This window comes from Stomoxys calcitrans, chromosome 4, assembly GCF_963082655.1.
Source record: "Stomoxys calcitrans chromosome 4, idStoCalc2.1, whole genome shotgun sequence".
NCBI lineage: Eukaryota > Metazoa > Arthropoda > Insecta > Diptera > Muscidae > Stomoxys > Stomoxys calcitrans.
In genome coordinates this window covers 95,380,628-95,398,245 of record NC_081555.1, presented here as the reverse complement: position 1 = coordinate 95,398,245, position 17,618 = coordinate 95,380,628, and positions in this window count along the sequence as shown.

Here is a 17,618-nt window from a genome sequence, read left to right as displayed (position 1 = left end):
AATGGTAAGGAGCCGGCCTCTTAGGCCAGAGTGGCAAGAAAGCACAACAGAGATGAGCTGACTTATGCAGTCATTAATGTCGGTTGGGCATGCGAATCGAGAGATCAGGGCATCGGGATGACGGCAGAAGTGAGCGATGGCTTTGCTAAGCTCACAAGCAGACCGAGAAAGCGATCCGGTGCACGACGAAGGAAACAAAGGAGTATGTGCCGGCAGCGCAATCGGGCGAAAGTGCAGGATGCTGAAAGGGATAGAACTGACATTCCAAGCACTTCTACGGAAGCTGGCAAAAGAATCAGATCTCCCGAAGAGCATAACACTGCTAAAATGCTGAAGGAGAAAAAGAGCTCCCCAATTTAAAGTACTCTGGGAAAACCAAGCCAGCCATCCCGCAATGAAGACTCCAGGCAGTGTCCGGCGGAGGTAGACAAAGTTGGAACAGGAACGAAGGAAGCGCGCACGGCCCCTAAGTCTTCATGGAGGACTGTGACTTCCTAAAGGAGGCCACAGCCATCACGGAAAGGGAATATGACAAGAAAGCACAACAGAGATGAGCTGACTTATGCATGCGGTTGGATTCCACCAGATCATCGGTCCCAAGTGGAGGATCTGGTTAACGGTGGAGCATACCTGACATCACTTTATCTGCCTTTCGACTCTCGGACACCGCCACCCACGTCGGAGCTGCAACGGCTGGTGAGGAAAGCAAAACAGACAGGAAACGAGGTACTAATAGGGTGCGATGCAAACTCTCACCACATTTCGTTGGGTAGTACTAACACTAAAAACGGGGCCAAACCCTGGCAGAGTTCTTGAATACTAACGACCTAATAACACCTAGTATTGGTAACACCGCTACCTTTGTTAATAGCATTAGGGAGGAGGTATTAAATGTGACGGAGATATGTTCGGAAAGTCTAATCGATGAGGTTCAGAATTGGAGGGTCTCCATGGAACACTCTTTCTCTGACCATCGCTACATTAGGTTTAAAATAACCGATAAGCTTCCGGAATAAGTTGATAACCAACTGGACAAAATTCGGAAGACTACTCAGTAGAAGACTTGGGAAAGATAATTTAGATTGCCCAAGCATACAAGAGATTGTCAACAGCATTACGACTGCACTGGTGGGGTCCTTCGAAGACAGTTGTCCTCTTCGGGAAAGGAAATCAGCCCAAGAAAAACCCTGGATGACCGGGGAGATTCGTAGTATTGGGAAATAGGTCCGCAGACTTTTTAACCGAGAACGTCGTAAAAAGGCGGAAGTTTATTGGGATGTGTATTACACACGGCTCTAGGAATACAATAAGATTACCAAAGCGGCAAAACGTGCTCCTTGGAAGCTTTTCTGCGTACAGGTCGATAGCGTTAATGACGCCGCCAAGATAAAACAGCTTCTCTCAAAACCCCACGTCCAAACTGAAACTTTAATAGACGACATGGGAGTGAGAGCAGAGACGACGGAGGACATGTTGAGGCTTCTGATGAAATCCCATTTCCCACAGGATACGAAGGAGACACGGAGACAGAGGAATCTTGGAATAATGACGTTGATCGAAGTTTCATAATAACGGAATTTATGGTGAGGTAATCCTTGAGGAGCTTCAAACCATTTAAGTCACCCGGACCTGATGAAATATTTCCGGCGTTACTGCAGGACAAGGCAGATTATCTGGCACCTCGTCTGGTCAAAATTTTCACAGTGTGCCTAGGACTTGCGTATACTCCGAAAGCATGGCTGGAGGCACGTGTAGTGTTTATACCCAAGCCCGGCAAGGCAAGTTATGCGACACCAAAGGTCCTTTCTACCCAAAACAATGGAACGTATTGTGGACACCATGATAAAGAGTATGACATCCAGCGAACTGCTCAAATACAAACAGCATGCCTATGTCAAGGGAAGGTCGGTGGAGACTGCCCTGCACGAGGTTTTGCATAAAATAGAAGAATCCTTCGATGCCGAAACCTACACCCTGGCGCTATGCATTGACATCGAGGGGGCTTTTAACAATGTGCGGACCGATACACTGATCGAATGATTACACCAGTACCGAGTGGACCGGGTCCTTAGAGACTGGATAAACCATATGCAAAGGACCAGGTGGATAAAATGTGTGTCCCATGGCATAAATATAAGGGAGAAAGTGGCACAGGGCGCGACACAGGGGGGTATTTTATTGCCACTCCTATTGATGACCACCATACATGACCTATTACTGATGCTCACTGAGGAGGGATTTGAACCCAACTGCTATGCAGACGATGTTATAATACTTCTAAGGGGTAAGGATCCGAACGAGCTATGCAGACGAAAGGGTCTTGCATATGGCATATGACTGGACTAGACCCAGAGGTCTCCATGTTGACCCAGAGAAGACTGAAATATGCCTGTTCACGAAAAAGACGAAAGTGAGCCAATTTGACGCACCACTTTTCCTCAATAAGACAATTTCGATATCTGACAAGGTCAAATACTTAGGTGTGATCTTGGACAGGAAACTGAATTGGAAGGGCCACATTCAGGAGCGTACTGAAAAGGCTCACAGATGTTGGGCACTATGTAGACGGGCCGTTGCCTCGAAATGGGGCTTGACTCGAGGACAGTCCACTGGCTCTGCAGGAGCGTGATTAGACCAATACTTACTTACGCCTCAGTAGTTTGGTGGACTGCTATGGAGAAAAAGTGCAACATAAGGACCATAAAACAGGTTCAGAGAACATGTTGTCTTGGCATAGGCGGAGCGATGAGGAACACGCCCACTAGGGCACTGGAGACTATTCTAGATATCCGACCCATAGACATACAGATTAAATGTGAGGCAGCCACTGCGGCTATGAGACTTAAGGCGATGGGAGAATGGATTGAGGATGGGAGCAGCTCATACCATCGCGGTATAATCGAGGCGACGATAGGAAACCTGGAAGGATGGGAAGAGGTTTCCGATCGGATACCTGAATTGAACCTTGAAGTTGAATGTGAGGCACTGCTGGCATCGGCACAGTCTTGGATTGACGGAACCCTAGTATTGCCATCTGGAAGATCATGTTGCACGGATGGATCAAAGCCAGAGGGCAGAGTGGGCCTGGAGGTATACATTGAGAACCCAGGGACTGTTTTGGATTGCCTGACCATAATACGGTCCTGCAGGCGGAGATCCGGACGATCACGGAATGCTTGAAGTAGAAATACAGATTAAGTGTGAGGCAGCCAATGAGGCTATGAGACTCAAGGCGATGTGAAAATGAATTGAGGATGGGAGCAGCTCATACCATCGCGGTATAATCGAGGCGACGATAGGAAACCTGGAAGAACGGGAATAGGTTTCCGATCGGATACCTGAGATGAACCTGGAAGTCAAGTGCGAGGCACTGCTGCCAGCGGCACAGTATTGCCATCTGGAAGATCATGTTACACGGATGGAACAAAGCTTAAGGACAGAGTGGGCCTGGGGGTTTACATTGAGAACCCAGGGACTGAGACTGCCTGACCATAATACGGTCCTGCAGGCGGGGATCCGGGTGATCACGGAATGCTTGAAGTGGTGTGGTGCTAACGTGAGGACGTCGAGTGTGAACATCTTTACCGACAGTAAAATTGCCATAAGGCAGTCCGAGTTAAGGGAGTGGGCAATGAATGCGCATGCAACATTGTGGAACAGCAAAACGGTCGGTAGGACGGCGAAAATCCTATGGGGGGATCCAGATCGTGAGAAGGCGAGGCTATTACTGAAAGGAAGCAAGAAGGAGGTCAGTATAGCTATTGGTATCATAACGGGATACATAGGATTACGAGCTCACTTATGTAAAATCGGTGCGGCAAGTGATAGCATGTGTAGGGCATGCGGGGAAGATGATGAGACGTTGGAGCATTTCCTTTGTCATTGCCCGGCTTTTGCGTCTTACAGATACCGGCACTTAGGTGGGGACACAATACCAGATATGAACCAACTTAGCGAAGTGGTAAAGGGTGATTTTTTTGAGGTTAGGATTTTCATGCATTAGTATTTGACAGATCACGTGGGATTTCAGACATGGTGTCAAAGAGAAAGATGCTCAGTATGCTTTGACATTTCATCATGAATAGACTTACTAACGAGCAACGCTTGAAAATCATTGAATTTTATTACCAAAATCAGTGTTCGGTTCGAAATGTGTTCAAATTTTGACAAATTTTGTTCAGCGATGAGGCTCATTTCTGGTTGAATGGCTACGTAAATAAGCAAAATTGCCGCATTTGGAGTGAAGAGCAACCAGAAGCCGTTCAAGAACTGCCCATGCATCCCGAAAAATGCACTGTTTGGTGTGGTTTGTACGCTGGTGGAATCATTGGACCGTATTTTTTCAAAGATGCTGTTGGACGCAACGTTACGGTGAATGAACACATTTCGAACCGAACACTGATTTTGGTAATAAAATTCAATGATTTGCAAGCGTTGCTCGTTAGTAAGTCTATTCATGATGAAATGTCAAAGCATACTGAGCATCTTTCTCTTTGACACCATGTCTGAAATCCCACGTGATCTGTCAAATACTAATGCATGAAAATCCTAACCTCAAAAAAATCACCCTTTATTATAAACAATTAAGGATTTTGTAAGTAGCACGGAATTCCTAACTTCAAATTTTCTAGAGGTTACTTTATAGTTTTTAGAGCGCACAACAAGCCGATTATTGGCTTAGGTGTATGTCCATAGTGGCATGGGACGGATTAATATCGGCACCCTCTTTTCAACCTAACCTAACCTACTGTTCACTAATAATGAACTGCTTGAGTAATTTTTTCATACTAATTTTATTTTAAAACATTTTCTATAAGTACAGCAAATGAAAATCTTAAAACTAGTCTAGAACGAGATACCAACGCGGTGTTATCTCGTTCGTCCTTACCTTCTAAATTTATGACCAACCTAAATGCACTTACGCACACATATGGTTGCCACACGCACAAGCATTTAGGGTAATATTTTTATTGCGATCCTAAGTAAACATATACCGCTGCGTTTTATTAGGGTCTACTTAGGAAAGAAGATCATGAAACACAAAGACACACAAGGCAATGATAACAGAGACCTCCCTAAGACAACCATATGTACTTAACATACACTATGTCCTGTGGATAATGGCCAAAGTGCCCTTCATGTACGTTCTAGGGACATAATCCGCGGAATATCAACGACTGTGATATTCCATCTTCAAAGCATTTGCTTGAACACCTACTTTTTTTTTATTTAGAGCGCATAACAAGCCGATTACTAGCTTAGGTGTAGGTCCATAGTGGCATGGGGCGGATTAATATCTGCACGCTCTTTTCAACCTAACCTAAATTTGAGGAAAAGTTTGTTTTAGAAATAAATTTTTACAAAATTTTCTATTAATGATCTAATTTTAAGAATATGATTAATTTCAATCAATACGAATACAATTTCGACAAAATTTTTGGTTAAAACCAAAATGTTCAAAAACTTTATATAAAAGTCAAATTTCGACGAAATTTTTTAAGAACTAAATTTTTACAAAACTTAAGTTTTTCTTTTTTTATTTTTACGAAAAATAATTTTTACACAATTTTCTATTTAAATCAATTTTTATATATGAATGTAACGCAACGATAAACACTGTGCCGCATGATGGTTATCATGACAAATCATACCCGGAAGGAAATGCACTCTAATTCATACAAGACAACAACAACATATCTAACACATTTCCATTTTCACACAGCCGTAAAACAGACGACATGTTCATTTATAAATACACACACAAACACACGAGCATACAAAGGACAGCATGTAAAGGGTGATTTTTTTGAGGTTAGGATTTTCATGCATTAGTATTTGACAGATCACGTGGGATTTCAGACATGGTGTCAAAGAGAAAGATGCTCAGTATGCTTTGACATTTCATCATGAATAGACTTACTAACGAGCAACGCTTGCAAATCATTGAATTTTATTACCAAAATCAGTGTTCGGTTCGAAATGTGTTCATTCACCGTAACGTTGCGTCCAACAGCATCTTTGAAAAAATACGGTCCAATGATTCCACCAGCGTACAAACCACACCAAACAGTGCATTTTTCGGGATGCATGGGCAGTTCTTGAACGGCTTCTGGTTGCTCTTCACTCCAAATGCGGCAATTTTGCTTATTTACGTAGCCATTCAACCAGAAATGAGCCTCATCGCTGAACAAAATTTGTCAAAATTTGAACACATTTCGAACCGAACACTGATTTTGGTAATAAAATTCAATGATTTGCAAGCGTTGCTCGTTAGTAAGTCTATTCATGATGAAATGTCAAAGCATACTGAGCATCTTTCTCTTTGACACCATGTCTGAAATCCCACGTGATCTGTCAAATACTAATGCATGAAAATCCTAACCTCAAAAAAATCACCCTTTATTAACATTATTAACAGTCGCCATACTTGAGTTACCTTTTTTTTAGAAAGTTTTTCCAACGTTAATTAAAACACTTTCATAGAAATTTAATTTAAAAGAAAAGTCTGATGGAAACCAAGCATAATACACAGGCTAAGAAAAGATCACACACACACACACACATAGACAAATCTATCTACTCATCTGGTATCCTTGAGCCTGTATCTCGCCATCATCAGCGTAATGGTTATTTAAATTATAAAAGAAGAGATTTTTGTCTTGGTTTAAACGATATGATATACCCCCAACAAGCCTTCATAACAACAACCCCTCAAAAGATCTGGGCAATTTTCCCGCATCATCCAAAAGTTTTCCTACCTTCTGACAGCTCTAACATTGGGTTTGTAGTTTTGCCACTTGGTGGTGTGTGTGTGTGTGTATTTTTTTTAATTCAATGAACACGACATAATAAGGACTTTATTTATGAGATATGGCCTTATAATTGCATCAGAGAGTATGTGTGGTATACAAGAGCAAGGGATGGGAGACAGGGGTAAAGTAGTGGAAAAAGCTTTTATTCCTTGGGGGTTATGTGTTTTCTCCTCCGATTGCACCCTTAAGTAATATGAAATGAAAATCTACCATGATTTGTTCCTCTTCTCATTCAAAGGTGTAATGCCTTAGGAGATGATTTTGAGATAAATGTCTGACGAGGATTATGATGATACAGCATATCCATGCATTTTTAAATCATTTATCAATTTTAGCAATTGCGTTCTCCGCAAAGCCCCCTTGTGAACCTGACATATATGATTGCATTAGAAAATGTTCCATTATAAATGATTAATAGATTTTTTGGTCATGACTTAAGTACGTGCATTTCTGAGGTTTTAAAAGATTCAATTTACACGTGTGCCAAAAGAAGGTTGAGATTTTTGTTAAATTAAAAAAATATAAATTACAAACATTTTCTTGAATAGTTTAAATTTTTTGTCAAAAGCGAATTTGCCTTAACCAAGGGATATTTATCAGGTGGCCGCATCAACCCAGCTGAGAGAATTTGATAGGTTGGGTTAGGTTAGTTTAGGTTGAAAAGAGTGTGAAGATATTAATCCGCCCCGTACCACTGTGGACATACACCTAAGCCAGTAATCGGCTTCTTGTAAGCTCTCAATACAAACAAAGTAACCTCGAAAAAGAAAATCTACAAAATCCTTTTTTTTCCATTCCACTCCCCTAAGTTGGTTCATATCTGGTATTGTGTCTATACCTAAGTACCGATGTCCTTTAGCCGCGAATGCTGTGCAATGACCTAGAAAATGCTCCAACTTCTCATCATTTTCACCACATGCCCACATGCTACCACTTGCCGCACCGATTTTACATAAGTGAGCTCGTAGTCCTATGTGTCCCGTCGAAATTTAATTTTCTTATAAAATTTCTTCAAAAATATTTCGTCGAAAATTTTGTTCAAATTTTATTTTTAAAGCGCGTTTGCTCTCGCCCTACGAAATCCGTAATAGTAGAGAGGAAACGGCCACCTACCATGATGACGATGTCGTTCGTGTAGACCGCTATAAATTATTGCATTTTACTCACAAAGAACAAGCAATGTATGGTTAAGTTAGGTTGAAACCAGTAAGGAAGGGCAAAAGACGAGCGGTGCCGACTGTATAATACCCTACACCTTCCCTATAAGTACAATGTGGGAGCTATATCCAATTCTGTACCATTTTTGATGAACTCCGGCGAACAAAAATATGTTCAAATTGTAAAACTATGGTTGACAAATGACAACATTATTGCAAATTACCCAAAATCTGACGAACATATATATGGGAGCTATAACCGATTTCCACGAAAATCACCAGTAATGTCGAGAGTCATTAGAAAATCCTTCCTGCCAAATTTCGAGAGAATCTGGTAACAAATGACCATTTTATTGCATTGTAACTGCAAATCGGACGTACATATATATGGGAGCTATATCCAAATCTGAACCGATTTTCACGAAAATCACCAGTAATGTCGAGAGTCATTAGAAAATCCTTCCTGCCAAATTTCGAGAGAATCAGGTAACAAATGACCATTTTATTGCAATATTACTGCACATCAGACGAACATATATATGGCAGCTATATCCAAATCTGAACCGATTTTTTTTTCAATTTCAATAAGCTTCGTCTCTAGGCCGAAAAACATGCCCATACCAAATTTGAAGACGATCGGATGAAAATTACGACCTGTAGTTTGTACACAAGTTAACATGGACAGAAAGACGGACAGACAGACAGACGGACATAGCTAAATCGAATCAGAAAGTGATTCTGAGTCGATCGGTATACTTATCAATGGGTCTATTTCTCTTCCTTTTGTGTGTTACAAACTAATTCACTAAGTTATAATTCCCTGTACTACAGTAGTGGTGTAGGGTATTAAAAGAAGGTACGGATATTAATCCGCCCTATGCCACCATAGACACGCCTTAGCCAGTAATCAACTTGATGTGCACTATAAATACTAAACAAGTAAGAGCGTGCTAAGTTCGGCCGGGCCGAATCTTATATACCCTCCACCATGGATCGCATTTCTGGAGTTCTGTGCGCGGTATCTCTTTTTAGGCAAACAAAGAATATTAAATAAGAACTGTTATGCTATTGGAGTTATATCAAGTTATAGTCCGATTCGGACCATAAATGAATGCCGAACATTGGTAGAAGTCATTGTGTAATATTTCAGTACATTCGGATAAGAATTGCGTCTTGTAGGGGCTCAATAAGCAAAATCGGAAGATAGGTTTATAAGGGAGCTGTATCAATTTCAAGAATTGCGCCCACTAGAGGCTTAAGAAGTCAAGATCCCAGATCGGTGTATATGGCAGCTATATCAAAACATGGACCGATTTGACCCATTTACAATCCCAACAGGCCTACACTAATAAGAAACATTTGTGCAAAATTTCAAGCGGCTAGCTTTACTCCTTCAAAGGTTAGCGTGCTTTCGACAGTCAGACGGACGGATGGACGGACGGACATTGCTAGATCGACTTTACCGATTTAAACCATATTTATCGCAGTTGTTGGGAGTCATACCTGAACACTTCATGCGAAATTTCAGCCAAATCGGATAAGAATTGCGCCCTCTAGTGGCTCAAGAAGTCAAAAGCCAAGATCGTTTTATATGGCAGCTATATCACGTTATGGACCGATTTGAACCATACTTCACACAGTTGAAGTCATAATAAACAACTTCATGCAAAATGTCAGCTAAATCGGATGAGAATTGCGCCCCCTATTGGCTCAATAAGTCGAGATCCAAGATCGGTTTGTGTGACAGCTATATCAGATTATGGACCAATTTAAACCTTATATAGCACAGTTGTTGGAAGTCATAACAAAACACTTCCTGCAAAATCTCAGCCAAATTTGAAGAGAATTCCGCCCCCTATTGGCTCAAGAAGTTAAGATTAAAGATCGGTTCATATGGCAGCTATATCAGGTTATGGACCGATTTGAACCATACTCAGAACAATTGTTGGAAGTCATAACAAAACACTTCCTGCAAAATTTCAGCGAAATCGGATAAGAATTAAGCTCTCTAGAGGCTTAAGAAGTCAAGATCCAAGATCGGTTTATATGGCAGCTATATCAAAACATGGACCGATTTGGCCCATATACAATCCCAACAGACCTACACTAATAGGAATTTCAAGCATCTAGCTTTACGCCTGGCGTGCTTTCGACAGACGGACGGACAGAAGGACGGACGGACATGGTATAGTGTCCCCACCTAAGTGCCGATATCTGTTGGACGCGAAAGCCGGGCAATGACAAAGAAAATGCACCAACGTCTCATCATCTTCCCCGCATGCCCTACACATGCTATCACTTGCCGCACCGATTTTACATAAGTGAGCTCGTGGTCCTATGTGTCCCGTCATGATACCAAAAGCTATACTGACCTCCTTCTTACTTCCTTTCAGTAATAGCCACGCCTTCCCACAATCTAGATCCCCCATAGAATTTTCGCCGTCCTACAGACCGTTTCGATGTTCCACAGGGTTACATACGCATTCATCGCCCACGTTCTTAGTCGTACTGCGTAGACCCGAAAGGCTTCGGATTAACCAAATTTATTGACGGCAGTCCTCTGCCCTTCACCGCCAAATCGTCTGTCCTTTCATTTTCCTCTTCCAAATGATGCGTATTTTGCCATCCTCAGAGAAGGCGTTAATCTCCTTCTTACACTGCAAGACTGTTCGTGACCTTACCGTCCTGGTTGATATTGCTCTTATGGCAATTTTACTGTCGGTAAAGATGTTCACACTCAACGTCCACGCGTTAGTACCACACCACCTCACGCATTCCGTAATCGCTCGGATCTCCGCCTGCAGGACCGTACAATGGTTAGGCAGTCTAAAACATATCTCAGTCTCTGGGTTTTCAATGTAGACCCCCAGGCCAACTCTGTCCTCTAGCTTTGATCCATCCGTGTAACATGATCTTCCAGATGGCAATACTAGGGTTCAGTCAATCCCAGACTGTGCCGATGGCAGCAGTGCCTCGCACTCGACCTCAAGATCCATCTATCCGATTGGAAATCTCTTTCCTTCCTTCCAGGTTTCCTATCGTCGCCTTGATTATACCGCGATGGTATGAGCTGCTCCCATGCTCAATCCGTTCTCCCATTGCCGTAAGTCTTATAGCCGCAGTGGCTGCCTCACACTTAATCTGTATGTAAATGGTTTAGATATCTAGAATAGTCTTCAGTGCCCTAGTGGGCGTGGTCCTCATCGCTCCGCCTATGCCAAGACAACATGTTCTCTGAACCTGTTGTATGGTCCTTATGTTGCACTTTTTCTCCATAGCAGTCCACCAAACTACTGAGGCGTAAGTAAGTATTGGTCTAATCACTCTCCTGTAGAGCCAGTGGACTGTCCTAGGATTCAGGCCCCATTTCGAGCCTACGGCCTGTCTACATAGTGCCCTACATCTGTGAGCCTTCTCAGTACGCTCCTGAATGTGACTCTTCCCATTCAGTTTCCTGTCCAAGATCACACCTAAGTATTTGACCTTGACAGATATCGAGATCGTCTTATTGAGGAAACGTGGTGCGTTAAATTGGCCCATCTTCGTCTTCCTTGTGAACAGGCATTTTTCAGTCTTCTCTGGGTCTAGCCCAGTCATATGCCATATGCAATACTCTTTCGGCCCTTCTGCATAGCTGGTTCGGATCCTTACCCCTTAGAAGTATTATAACATAGTCTGCGTAGCAGACGGGTTCAAATCCCCCCTCAGTCTGCATCCGTAATAGGTCATTTATGGTGGTCATCAATAGGAGTGGCGAAAAAATGCCCCCTGTGCCACTTTCTCCCTAATATTTATGCCATGGGACACACAATTTATCCACCTGTTCCTTAGCATATGGTATATGCAGTCTCTAAGGACCCGGTCCACCCGGTATTGGTCTAAGTATTCGATCAGTGTATCGGTCCGCACATTGTTAAAAGCCCCCTTGATATCAATGCATACCGCCAGTGTGTACGTTTTGGCATCGAAGGATTCTTCTATTTTATGCACAACGTCGTGAAGGAATGCTGTTTGTATTTGAGCAGTTCGCTGGATGACATACTCTTTATCATGGTTTCCACAATACGTTCCATGGTTTTGAGTAGAAAAGACGCAAGGCTTATGGGTCTGTAGGCCTTTGGTGTCGCATAACTTCTCTTGCCGGGTTTGGGTATAAACACCACATTTGGCTCCTGCCAGGCTTTCGGAGTATATGAAAGTCCTAGGCACGCTGTGAAAATTTTGGCCACACGAGGCGCCAGATAGTCTGCCTCTTTCTGCAGTAACGCCGAAAATATTTCATCAGGCCCGGGTGACTTAAATGGATTAAAGCTCCTCAAGGATTCCTTCATCATTAATTCCATTATTATAAACCTTCGATCAACTTCATTATTTCAAGATTGCTATGTCTCCGTGAATCCCTTCGTATCCTGTGGAAAATGGGTTTTCATCAAAAGCCTCAACATGTGCTCCTTTGTCTTTGCTCTCACTCTCATGTCGTCTACCAAAGTTTCAGTTTGGACATGGGTTTTTGAGAGAAACTTTTTTATCTCGGCTGCGTCTTTAACACTACCGAACTGTTCGCAGAAAAGCTTCCAGGAGGCATGTTTTGCCACTCTGGTAATCTCATTGTATTCCTTGAGCCGTGTGTAATACACATCCCAATAAACTTCCACCTTTTTACGACGTGCTCGGTTAAAAAGTCTGCGGACCTCTTTCCCAATATTGCGATCATCGCCCCGTTCATCCAGGGTATTTCTTGGGCAGATTTCCTTTCCCGAAGAGGACAACTATCTTCAAAGGACCCCACCCAGTGCAGTCGTAATCCTGTTGACATTTTCGTCAATGTCTTCTATGCTTGGACAATCTAAATTATCTTGCCCAAGTCTTCTTCTGAGTAGCCTTCCGAATTTTGTCCACTTGGTTTTCAACTTATTCCGGAAGCTTATCGGATTCGGCGCTGGCCGTGCTATTCTAAACCTAATGTAGCGATGGTCAGAGAAAGAGTGTTCCATGGAGACCCTCGAATTCTGAACCTAATCGAATAGATTTTTAGAACATATCGTCACATCTTATATCTCCTCCCTAAACCTATTAACAAAGGTAGCGGTGTTACCAATATTATTAGGTGTTATTAGGTCGATAGTATTCAAGAAGTCTGCCAGGGAAATGTGGTGAGAGTTCGCATCGCTCCCTTTTAGTACCTCGTTTCCTGTCGGTTTTGCTTTCCTCACCAGTCGTTGCAGCTACGACGTGGGTGGCGGTGTCGGAGAGTCGAAAGGCAGATAAAGTGATGCCAGATATGCTCTACCATCTCCCTGTCTCATCACTGTTGCATCCGACGTTGACAACTCTGGGGAAACTAAAATTTTTATGACAAATAACGCATGTCCTCGGCCGAGTACCAGTGTTAGCATAGAATAATTGGTAGTTGATATGGTTTAGTCCATGAACTTTGTTCCGGTTCGTCCATGGCTCCTGAATTAGGGCAATATGAATCTTACCCTTGCTGATTTTCTCCCTCATAGCGTGCGCAGCAGTTTCGCTCCGGTGTGGAGGTTTATCTGGATTACCTCAATCATTGGTCCTCCAGTAAATGGGCATCTCGGCAGTCGGTGATGATCTCATCGTCTGCTGCCTGTTCTTGAGACTACATTGACTTTTCTGTCACTGCACTGCCCTGATGTCATTGTTTTAGGTTCTTTGCCTAGTCTAGTCTTCCGACTTTTTATAAAGTCGGTAATGGTTCCATTGTCGGCTCCCTGTTCGTTAAGCTTTATTGGCAGCATACTATAGGCACTATAGCCACACACCATGATGAAAACGTCATCCTCGTAACCAACAAACTTTAACAGTCCTTTTCAAATAACCTGAGAATCCGACAGATATCCAAGAGCCAAAAGGGGATACACAACCCCTCCTTGTGGTGATTGAGCTCTAATCATAATCTTCCTATTTGAGTCGTTTGTTAGCATTCACTTGGTAGCTACCTACGGCTACAACAACCTTATGAAGACTATTTAAATCTGCCATCTTGGTGATTTTGTGGGTTCTTGTAGTTGTTGTAGCCACATTTTCATGTGGAGGTGGCAATCCTCATCAGGCGCCTGTAGGTAAGCAAACTCGTTCCGGTCCAAAGGACCGATCGCCGCGGGATCAGAATGGCCATGCGGCGCCAAAAGCCCGCCTTGTCATATCGAGCATCATTCCCGCTCGATACCGCTGATTATCCGCGACTGCCGTTGCAGGTACTCCGTATGGAGCATTCCACTATCCGAACCCTGTGGACGCGCCCGGTAGCTCGTTCCAGTCCAAAGGGCCGATCGCCGCGTGAACAGGATGACCATTGGTTATTTAAAGGCCCCAAAAACCCGCCTTGTCATATCGAGCATCATCCCCGCTCGATACCGCTGATTATCCGCGACTGCCGTTGGCGCATTCCACTATCCGCAACCTATGGACGCGCCCGGTATCTTGCGGCTAAGCTTCCCGTGGCAGCAATGAATGCCACACAGATCAGACCTCTGGAGCTAATTGGAATTTTGAACATTTTTAAAAATGTCCTGTTTACATATTTTGACATATCAAGTTACCAAAAAAGATGCTTTCTTGCAGCAATTCGCCGATGCGGCCACCTTATTAAATACGCCTTGGTTCCCATGTATGTATTGGGTTGCCCAAAAAGTAATTGCGGATTTTTTAAAAGAAAGTAAATGCTTTTTTAATAAATGTTAGAATGAATTTTAATCAAATATACTTTTTCTACACTTTTTTTCTAAAGCAAGCTAAAAGTAACAGCTGATAACTGACAGAAGAAAGAATGCAATTACAGAGTCACAAGCTGCGAAAAAATTTGTCAACGCCGACTATATGAAAAATCCGCAATTACTTTTTGGGCAACCCAATAAAAAGCTGTGGCCATTTCCCCACAAATACATAAAAGTTTTACACCAGATCCATGCAAATAACATTTTGCATATCAATTTTACTTTTATGGATTAATAAAAACGTGAAAAACACACCCCTCCCCAAGGCAACGATTACGTATCGTAATATGGTTTCATAAACAGTTCATAGGGGGGCCATAATCAAATGCCATCTTTTTGTAGCCACCAAGCCAAAGACAACAGGAACGTACAAAACAAAGACAATGTTAAATTGATAAGCGGACATAAAACATTTGAGTAAAATGATGTTAAGCTTTTATCCTTTTACGATTGCTCATCGGAAACTCTCTGAGGATATGTGTGTGTGTGTGTGTGTGTGTGGAAATATGTTGCAGACATGCATAGCAGCAAAACATTTTCTATGTGTGCGGCAGTAATCCTGAAATTTTATAACACAAAGTAACCTCATATCAACAGGATAATAAACAATGAAAAACAACAACAACAACAAAGTTCGCGCAAAATGAACGGAAATGGGACAAGCAAATACCCAATGCAGAAAGGCAAATAATAACACATTTACGATCACTGTTAACGAATGGCACAGAGTGGAGTATAGGGTGTAAGAATACTGCTTAGAAGGCGAGTTGAAAAAAACACCGCATTGCTGAGATGTAAAATGGAATATGGGGAAATAAAAAAAAGGAATTTGATTAAAAAAAGTAAAAAGTCATTATGTTCGGCCAGGCCGAACTTTGGATACCCATCATCTTTCATATATTGGGTTGCCCAAAAAGTAATTGCAGATTTTTCATATAATCGGCGTTGACAAATTTTTTCACAGCTTGTGACTCTGTAATTGCGTTCTTTCTTTTGTGTAAAAAAAGGATATTTGATTAAAGTTCATTCTAAGTTTTATTAAAAATGCATTTACTTTCTTTTAAAAAATCCGCAATTACTTTTTGGGCAACCCAATATGTGTTAACCACCTTTGGTTATAATCCAGTGAAAAACAAGTAAAAATTAAGTTAAGTCGGCCGGGCCGAACTTTGAATACCCACCACCTCGGGTATATATGTATGTAAACCACCTTTCATCAAAATCCGATGAAAATTGCATACCTTATGTCCCATAGCAGTTATATCGAAATATTTTCCGATTTAGACCAAATACTAATAAGTACAGTAGCTATATCTAAAAATAAACCGATCTGAATCATATACGACACGGATGTCGAGAAGCCTAACCCAAGTCACGGTGTCAAATTTCAGTGAATTCGGATTTTAAATGCGCCTTTTATGGGGCCAAAACTTTAAATCGAGATATGGGTCTACATGGCAGCTATGTCCAAATCTGGACCGATTTGGGTCAAGTAGCAAAAAATAATGTCGAAGAGTCTAACACAAAGCACTGTCACAAATTTCGGCGAAATCGAACAGTAAATGCGCTTTTTATGGCCCCAAAACCCAAAAACCGAGAGATTGGTCTACATGGCAGCTATATCCAAATCTGGACCGATCTGGGTCAAATTGGAGACGAACGTCGAAGAGCCTAACTAAACTCACTGTCTCAAATTTCAGCGACATCGGACAATAAATGCGCCCTTTATGGCCCCAAAACCCAAAAACCTAGAAATTGGTCTATGTGGCAGCTATATCCAAATCAGCACCGATCTATACCATATTGCAGATGTAAGTCAAGGGGCTTAACTTTACTCACTGTGCCAAACTTCGGCGGCATCGGACAATAAATGCGCCTTTCATAGGCCAAAAACCTTAAATCGATAAATCGGTCTATATGGCAGCTATATCCAAATCTGAACCAATCAGGGTTAAGAAATCTCACTGTCTCAAATTTCAGCGACATCGGACAATAAATGCGCCCTTTATGGCCCCAAAACCCAAAAACCGAGAAATTGGTCTATATGGCAGCTATATCCAAATCTGGAACGATCTGTACCATATTGCAGATGTATTTCAAGGGGCTTAACTGCACTCACTGTGCCAAATTTTGGCGACATCGGACTGTAAATGCGCCTTTTATTGCCCCAAAACTTTAAATCGAGAGATCGGTCTATATGGCAGCTATATTCATATCTGGACCGATCACGGCCAAATTGGAGAATGACGTCGAAGAGCCTAACTAAGCTCACTGTCTCAAATTTCAGCGACATCGGACAATAAATGCGCCCTTTATGGCCCCAAAAAAAAATTGGTCTATATGGCAGCTATATCCAAATCTGGACCGATCTGTACCATATTGCAGATGTATGTCAAGGGGCTTAACTTTACTCACTGTGGCAAATTTCGGCGACATCGGACAATAAATACGCCTTTCATAGGCCAAAAACCTTAAATCGATAAATCGGTCTATATGGCAGCTATATCCAAATCTGAACCGATCAGGGTCAAATTGAAGAAAAATGTCGAAGGGCCTAAGACATCTCACTGTCTCAAATTTAAGCGACATCGGACAATAAATGCGCCTTTTATGGTCCCAAAACCCACAAACCGAGAAATTGGTCTATATGGCAACTATATCCAAATCTGGACCGATCTGTACCATATTGCAGATGTATGTCAAGGGGCTTAACTTTACTGACTGTGCCAAATTTCGGCGACATCGCACAATAAATGCGCCTTTCATAGGCCAAAAACCTTAAATCGATAAATCGGTATATATAGCAGCTATATCCAAATCTGAACCGATCAAGGTCAAATTAAAGAAAGATGTCGAAGGGCGTAAAACAACTGACTGTCCCAAATTTCAGCAAAATTGGATAA